Here is an 8,903-nt window from a genome sequence, read left to right on the forward strand (position 1 = left end):
CTATAGCACGCCGTTTTTCATCATTTTTGAGGATTTGAAAAAAATTCAAAATTCAAAAAAACATGGGTTATAGCCCATCGTTTTTTTAAATTTTGAAAAAAAGATTTAACCTCGTTTTTCATCATTTTTGAACATGGGCTATAGCCCCTACCGTACGGCATACTATAGCACGCCGTTTTTCATCATTTTTGAGGATTCGAAAAAAAATCTAAATTTCAAAAAACATGGGTTATAGCCCATCGTTTTTTGAAATTAAAAAAAAAAAAATTAACCTCGTTTTTCATCATTTTTGAACATGGGCTATAGCCCCTACCGTACGGCATACTATAGCACGCCGTTTTTCATCATTTTTGAGGATTTGAAAAAAAAATATCAAAATTTCAAAAAACATGGGGTATAGCCCATCGTTTTTTGAAATTTTGAAAAAAAAATGTAACCTCGTTTTTCATCATTTTTGAACATGGGCTATAGCCCCTACCGTACGGCATACTATAGCACGCCATTTTGCAACATTTTTGACGATTTGAAAAAATTTCTAAATTTCAAAAAACATGGGTTATAGCCCATCGTTTTTTGAAATTTTGAAAAGAAAATTAGCCTCGTTTTTCATCATTTTTGAACATGGGCTATAGCCCCTACCGTTCGGCATACTATAGCACGCCGTTTTTCATCATTTATGAGGATTTGAAAAAAATTCAAAATTTCAAAACACATGGGTTATAGCCCATCGTTTTTTGAAATTTTGAAAAAAAAAATTAACCTCGTTTTCATCATTTTTGAACATGGGCTATAGCCCCTACCGTTCGGCATACTATAGCACGCCGTTCTTCATCATTTTTGAGGATTTGAAAAAAAATCTAAATTTCAAAAAACATGGGTTATAGCCCATCGTTTTTTGAAATTTTGATTTTATTTTTTAACCTCGTTTTTCATCATTTTTGAACATGGGCTATAGTCCCTACCGTACGGCATACTATAGCACGCCGTTTTTAATCATTTTTGAGGATTTGAAAAAAATTCAAAATTTCATAAAACATGGGTTATAGCCTATCGTTTTTTGAAATTTTGAAAAAAAATTAACCTCGTTTTTCATCATTTTTGAACATGGGCTATAGTCCCTACCGTACGGCATACTATAGCACGCCGTTTTTCATCATTTTTGAGGATTCGAAAAAAAAACTAAATTTCAAAAAACATGGGTTATAGCCCATCGTTTTTTGAAATTAAAAAAAAAAAAATTAACCTCGTTTTTCATCATTTTTGAACATGGGCTATAGCCCCTACCGTACGGCATACTATAGCACGCCGTTTTTCATCATTTTTGAGGATTTGAAAAAAAAATATCAAAATTTCAAAAAACATGGGGTATAACCCATCGTTTTTTGAAATTTTGAAAAAAAAATGTAACCTCGTTTTTCATCATTTTTGAGGATTTGAAAAAAAAATATCAAAATTTAAAAAAACATGGGGTATAGCCCATCGTTTTTTGAAATTTTGAAAAGAAAATTAGCCTCGTTTTTCATCATTTTTGAACATGGGCTATAGCCCCTACCGTTCGGCATACTATAGCACGCCGTTTTTCATCATTTTTGAGGATTTGAAAAAAATTCAAAATTTCAAAACACATGGGTTATAGCCCATCGTTTTTTGAAATTTTGAAAAAAAAAATTAACCTCGTTTTCATCATTTTTGAACATGGGCTATAGCCCCTACCGTTCGGCATACTATAGCACGCCGTTTTTCATCATTTTTGAGGATTTGAAAAAAAATCAAAATTTCAAAAAACATGGGTTATAGCCCATCGTTTTTTGAAAATTTTATTTTATTTTTTAACCTTGTTTTTCATCATTTTTGAACATGGGCTATAGCCCCTACCGTATGGCATACTATAGCACGCCGTTTTTCATCATTTTTGAGGATTTGAAAAAAAATCAAAATTTTAAAAAACATGGGTTATAGCCCATCGTTTTTTGAAATTTTGAAAAAAAAATTAGCCTCGTTTTTCATCATTTTTGAACATGGGCTATAGCCCCTACCGTTCGGCATACTATAGCACGCCGTTTTTAATCATTTTTGAGGATTTGAAAAAAATTCAAAATTTAAAAAAACATGGGTTATAGCCTATCGTTTTTTGAAATTTTGAAAAAAAAATTAACCTCGTTTTTCATCATTTTTGAACATGGGCTATAGCCCCTACCGTTCGGCATACTATAGCACGCCGTTTTTCATCATTTTTGAGGATTTGAAAAAAATTCAAAATTTCAAAAAACATGGGTTATAGCCCATCGTTTTTTGAAATTTTGAAAAATAAAATTAACCTCGTTTTTCATCATTTTTGAACATGGGCTATAGTCCCTACCGTACGGCATACTATAGCACGCCGTTTTTCATCATTTTTGAGGATTTGAAAAAAATTCAAATTTTCTAAAAACATGGGTTATAGCCCATCGTTTTTTGAAATTTTGAAAAAAATTTAAACCTCGTTTTTCATCATTTTTGAACATGGGCTATAGCTCCTACCGTTCGGCATACTATAGCACGCCGTTTTTAATCATTTTTGAGGATTTGAAAAAATTTCAAAATTTCAAAAAACATGGGTTATAGCCTATCGTTTTTTGAAATTTTGAAAAAAGAATTAACCTCGTTTTTCATCATTTTTGAACATGGGCTATAGTCCCTACCGTACGGCATACTATAGCACGCCGTTTTTCATCATTTTTGAGGATTTGAAAAAAATTCAAAATTTCAAAACACATGGGTTATAGCCCATCGTTTTTTTAAATTTTGAAAAAGAAAATTAACCTCGTTTTCATCATTTTTGAACATGGGCTATAGCCCCTACCGTTCGGCATACTATAGCACGCCGTTTTTAATCATTTTTGAGGATTTGAAAAAAATTCAAAATTTCAAAAAACATGGGTTATAGCCTATCGTTTTTTGAAATTTTGAAAAAAAAATTAACCTCGTTTTTCATCATTTTTGAACATGGGCTATAGTCCCTACCGTACGGCATACTATAGCACGCCGTTTTTCATCATTTTTGAGGATTTGAAAAAATTTCAAAATTTCAAAACACATGGGTTATAGCCCATCGTTTTTTGAAATTTTGAAAAAAAAATGTAACCTCGTTTTCATCATTTTTGAACATGGGCTATAGCCCCTACCGTTCGGCATACTATAGCACGCCGTTTTTCATCATTTTTGAGGATTTGAAAAAAAATCAAAATTTCAAAAAACATGGGTTATAGCCCATCGTTTTTTGAAATTTTGATTTTATTTTTTAACCTCGTTTTTCATCATTTTTGAACATGGGCTATAGTCCCTACCGTACGGCATACTATAGCACGCCGTTTTTCATCATTTTTGAGGATTTGAAAAAAATTCAAAATTTCAAAACACATGGGTTATAGCCCATCGTTTTTTTAAATTTTGAAAAAGAAAATTAACCTCGTTTTCATCATTTTTGAACATGGGCTATAGCCCCTACCGTTCGGCATACTATAGCACGCCGTTTTTAATCATTTTTGAGGATTTGAAAAAAATTCAAAATTTCAAAAAACATGGGTTATAGCCTATCGTTTTTTGAAATTTTGAAAAAAAAATTAACCTCGTTTTTCATCATTTTTGAACATGGGCTATAGTCCCTACCGTACGGCATACTATAGCACGCCGTTTTTCATCATTTTTGAGGATTTGAAAAAATTTCAAAATTTCAAAACACATGGGTTATAGCCCATCGTTTTTTGAAATTTTGAAAAAAAAATGTAACCTCGTTTTCATCATTTTTGAACATGGGCTATAGCCCCTACCGTTCGGCATACTATAGCACGCCGTTTTTCATCATTTTTGAGGATTTGAAAAAAAATCAAAATTTCAAAAAACATGGGTTATAGCCCATCGTTTTTTGAAATTTTGATTTTATTTTTTAACCTCGTTTTTCATCATTTTTGAACATGGGCTATAGTCCCTACCGTACGGCATACTATAGCACGCCGTTTTTCATCATTTTTGAGGATTTGAAAAAAATTCAAAATTTCAAAACACATGGGTTATAGCCCATCGTTTTTTTTAATTTTGAAAAAGAAAATTAACCTCGTTTTCATCATTTTTGAACATGGGCTATAGCCCCTACCGTTCGGCATACTATAGCACGCCGTTTTTAATCATTTTTGAGGATTTGAAAAAAATTCAAAATTTCAAAAAACATGGGTTATAGCCCATCGTTTTTTGAAATTTTGATTTTATTTTTTAACCTCGTTTTTCATCATTTTTGAACATGGGCTATAGCCCCTACCGTATGGCATACTATAGCACGCCGTTTTTCATCATTTTTGAGGATTTGAAAAAAATTCAAAATTTCAAAACACATGGGTTATAGCCCATCGTTTTTTTAAATTTTGAAAAAGAAAATTAACCTCGTTTTCATCATTTTTGAACATGGGCTATAGCCCCTACCGTTCGGCATACTATAGCACGCCGTTTTTCATCATTTTTGAGGATTTGAAAAAAAATCAAAATTTCAAAAAACATGGGTTATAGCCCATCGTTTTTTGAAATTTTGATTTTATTTTTTAACCTCGTTTTTCATCATTTTTGAACATGGGCTATAGTCCCTACCGTACGGCATACTATAGCACGCCGTTTTTCATCATTTTTGAGGATTTGAAAAAAATTCAAAATTTCAAAACACATGGGTTATAGCCCATCGTTTTTTTAAATTTTGAAAAAGAAAATTAACCTCGTTTTCATCATTTTTGAACATGGGCTATAGCCCCTACCGTTCGGCATACTATAGCACGCCGTTTTTAATCATTTTTGAGGATTTGAAAAAAATTCAAAATTTCAAAAAACATGGGTTATAGCCTATCGTTTTTTGAAATTTTGAAAAAAAAATTAACCTCGTTTTTCATCATTTTTGAACATGGGCTATAGTCCCTACCGTACGGCATACTATAGCACGCCGTTTTTCATCATTTTTGAGGATTTGAAAAAATTTCAAAATTTCAAAACACATGGGTTATAGCCCATCGTTTTTTGAAATTTTGAAAAAAAAATGTAACCTCGTTTTCATCATTTTTGAACATGGGCTATAGCCCCTACCGTTCGGCATACTATAGCACGCCGTTTTTCATCATTTTTGAGGATTTGAAAAAAAATCAAAATTTCAAAAAACATGGGTTATAGCCCATCGTTTTTTGAAATTTTGATTTTATTTTTTAACCTCGTTTTTCATCATTTTTGAACATGGGCTATAGTCCCTACCGTACGGCATACTATAGCACGCCGTTTTTCATCATTTTTGAGGATTTGAAAAAAATTCAAAATTTCAAAACACATGGGTTATAGCCCATCGTTTTTTTTAATTTTGAAAAAGAAAATTAACCTCGTTTTCATCATTTTTGAACATGGGCTATAGCCCCTACCGTTCGGCATACTATAGCACGCCGTTTTTAATCATTTTTGAGGATTTGAAAAAAATTCAAAATTTCAAAAAACATGGGTTATAGCCCATCGTTTTTTGAAATTTTGATTTTATTTTTTAACCTCGTTTTTCATCATTTTTGAACATGGGCTATAGCCCCTACCGTATGGCATACTATAGCACGCCGTTTTTCATCATTTTTGAGGATTTGAAAAAAATTCAAAATTTCAAAACACATGGGTTATAGCCCATCGTTTTTTTAAATTTTGAAAAAGAAAATTAACCTCGTTTTCATCATTTTTGAACATGGGCTATAGCCCCTACCGTTCGGCATACTATAGCACGCCGTTTTTAATCATTTTTGAGGATTTGAAAAAAATTCAAAATTTCAAAAAACATGGGTTATAGCCTATCGTTTTTTGAAATTTTGAAAAAAAAATTAACCTCGTTTTTCATCATTTTTGAACATGGGCTATAGTCCCTACCGTACGGCATACTATAGCACGCCGTTTTTCATCATTTTTGAGGATTTGAAAAAATTTCAAAATTTCAAAACACATGGGTTATAGCCCATCGTTTTTTGAAATTTTGAAAAAAAAATGTAACCTCGTTTTCATCATTTTTGAACATGGGCTATAGCCCCTACCGTTCGGCATACTATAGCACGCCGTTTTTCATCATTTTTGAGGATTTGAAAAAAAATCAAAATTTCAAAAAACATGGGTTATAGCCCATCGTTTTTTGAAATTTTGATTTTATTTTTTAACCTCGTTTTTCATCATTTTTGAACATGGGCTATAGTCCCTACCGTACGGCATACTATAGCACGCCGTTTTTCATCATTTTTGAGGATTTGAAAAAAATTCAAAATTTCAAAACACATGGGTTATAGCCCATCGTTTTTTTTAATTTTGAAAAAGAAAATTAACCTCGTTTTCATCATTTTTGAACATGGGCTATAGCCCCTACCGTTCGGCATACTATAGCACGCCGTTTTTAATCATTTTTGAGGATTTGAAAAAAATTCAAAATTTCAAAAAACATGGGTTATAGCCCATCGTTTTTTGAAATTTTGATTTTATTTTTTAACCTCGTTTTTCATCATTTTTGAACATGGGCTATAGCCCCTACCGTATGGCATACTATAGCACGCCGTTTTTCATCATTTTTGAGGATTTGAAAAAAATTCAAAATTTCAAAAAACATGGGTTATAGCCTATCGTTTTTTAAATTTTTGAAAAAAAAAATAACCTCGTTTTTCATCATTTTTGAACATGGGCTATAGCCCCTACCGTTCAGCATACTATAGCACGCCGTTTTTCATCATTTTAGAGGATTTGAAAAAATTTCAAAATTTCAAAAAACATGGGTTATAGCCCATCGTTTTTTGAAATTTTGAAAAATAAAATTAACCTCGTTTTTCATCATTTTTGAACATGGGCTATAGTCCCTACCGTACGGCATACTATAGCACGCCGTTTTTCATCATTTTTGAGGATTTGAAAAAAATTCAAAAATTCTAAAAACATGGGTTATAGCCCATCGTTTTTTGAAATTTTGAAATTTTTTTAAACCTCGTTTTTCATCGTTTTTGAACATGGGCTATAGCCCCTACCGTTCGGCATACTATAGCACGCCGTTTTTAATCATTTTTGAGGATTTGAAAAAAATTCAAAATTTCCAAAAACATGGGTTATAGCCCATCGTTTTTTGAAATTTTGATTTTATTTTTTAACCTCGTTTTTCATCATTTTTGAACATGGGCTATAGCCCCTACCGTATGGCATACTATAGCACGCCGTTTTTCATCATTTTTGAGGATTTGAAAAAAAATCAAAATTTCAAAAAACATGGGTTATAGCCCATCGTTTTTTTAAATTTTGAAAAAAAAATTAGCCTCGTTTTTCATCATTTTTGAACATGGGCTATAGCCCCTACCGTTCGGCATACTATAGCACGCCGTTTTTCATCATTTTTGAGGATTTGAAAAAAATTCAAATTTTCAAAAAACATGGGTTATAGCCCATCGTTTTTTTTTTTTTTTGTTTTTTTTTTAACCTCGTTTTTCATCATTTTTGAACATGGGCTATAGCCCCTACCGTTCGGCATACTATAGCACGCCGTTTTTAATCATTTTTGAGGATTTGAAAAAAATTCAAATTTAAAAAAAACATGGGTTATAGCCTATCGTTTTTTGAAATTTTGAAAAAGAAAATTAACCTCGTTTTTCATCATTTTTGAACATGGGCTATAGTCCCTACCGTACGGCATACTATAGCATGCCGTTTTTCATCATTTTTGAGGATTTGAAAAAAAATCTAAATTTCAAAAAACATGGGTTATAGCCCATCGTTTTTTGAAATTTTGATTTTATTTTTTAACCTCGTTTTTCATCATTTTTGAACATGGGCTATAGCCCCTACCGTATGGCATACTATAGCACGCCGTTTTTCATCATTTTTGAGGATTTGAAAAAAATTCAAAATTTCAAAACACATGGGTTATAGCCCATCGTTTTTTTAAATTTTGAAAAAGAAAATTAACCTCGTTTTCATCATTTTTGAACATGGGCTATAGCCCCTACCGTTCGGCATACTATAGCACGCCGTTTTTAATCATTTTTGAGGATTTGAAAAAAATTCAAAATTTCAAAAAACATGGGTTATAGCCTATCGTTTTTTGAAATTTTGAAAAAAAAATTAACCTCGTTTTTCATCATTTTTGAACATGGGCTATAGTCCCTACCGTACGGCATACTATAGCACGCCGTTTTTCATCATTTTTGAGGATTTGAAAAAATTTCAAAATTTCAAAACACATGGGTTATAGCCCATCGTTTTTTGAAATTTTGAAAAAAAAATGTAACCTCGTTTTCATCATTTTTGAACATGGGCTATAGCCCCTACCGTTCGGCATACTATAGCACGCCGTTTTTCATCATTTTTGAGGATTTGAAAAAAAATCAAAATTTCAAAAAACATGGGTTATAGCCCATCGTTTTTTGAAATTTTGATTTTATTTTTTAACCTCGTTTTTCATCATTTTTGAACATGGGCTATAGTCCCTACCGTACGGCATACTATAGCACGCCGTTTTTCATCATTTTTGAGGATTTGAAAAAAATTCAAAATTTCAAAACACATGGGTTATAGCCCATCGTTTTTTTTAATTTTGAAAAAGAAAATTAACCTCGTTTTCATCATTTTTGAACATGGGCTATAGCCCCTACCGTTCGGCATACTATAGCACGCCGTTTTTAATCATTTTTGAGGATTTGAAAAAAATTCAAAATTTCAAAAAACATGGGTTATAGCCCATCGTTTTTTGAAATTTTGATTTTATTTTTTAACCTCGTTTTTCATCATTTTTGAACATGGGCTATAGCCCCTACCGTATGGCATACTATAGCACGCCGTTTTTCATCATTTTTGAGGATTTGAAAAAAATTCAAAATTTCAAAAAACATGGGTTATAGCCTATC

The sequence above is a fragment of the Protomyctophum parallelum genome (assembly GCF_964188405.1).
Source record: "Protomyctophum parallelum genome assembly, chromosome: 4".
NCBI classification, from domain to species: domain Eukaryota; kingdom Metazoa; phylum Chordata; class Actinopteri; order Myctophiformes; family Myctophidae; genus Protomyctophum; species Protomyctophum parallelum.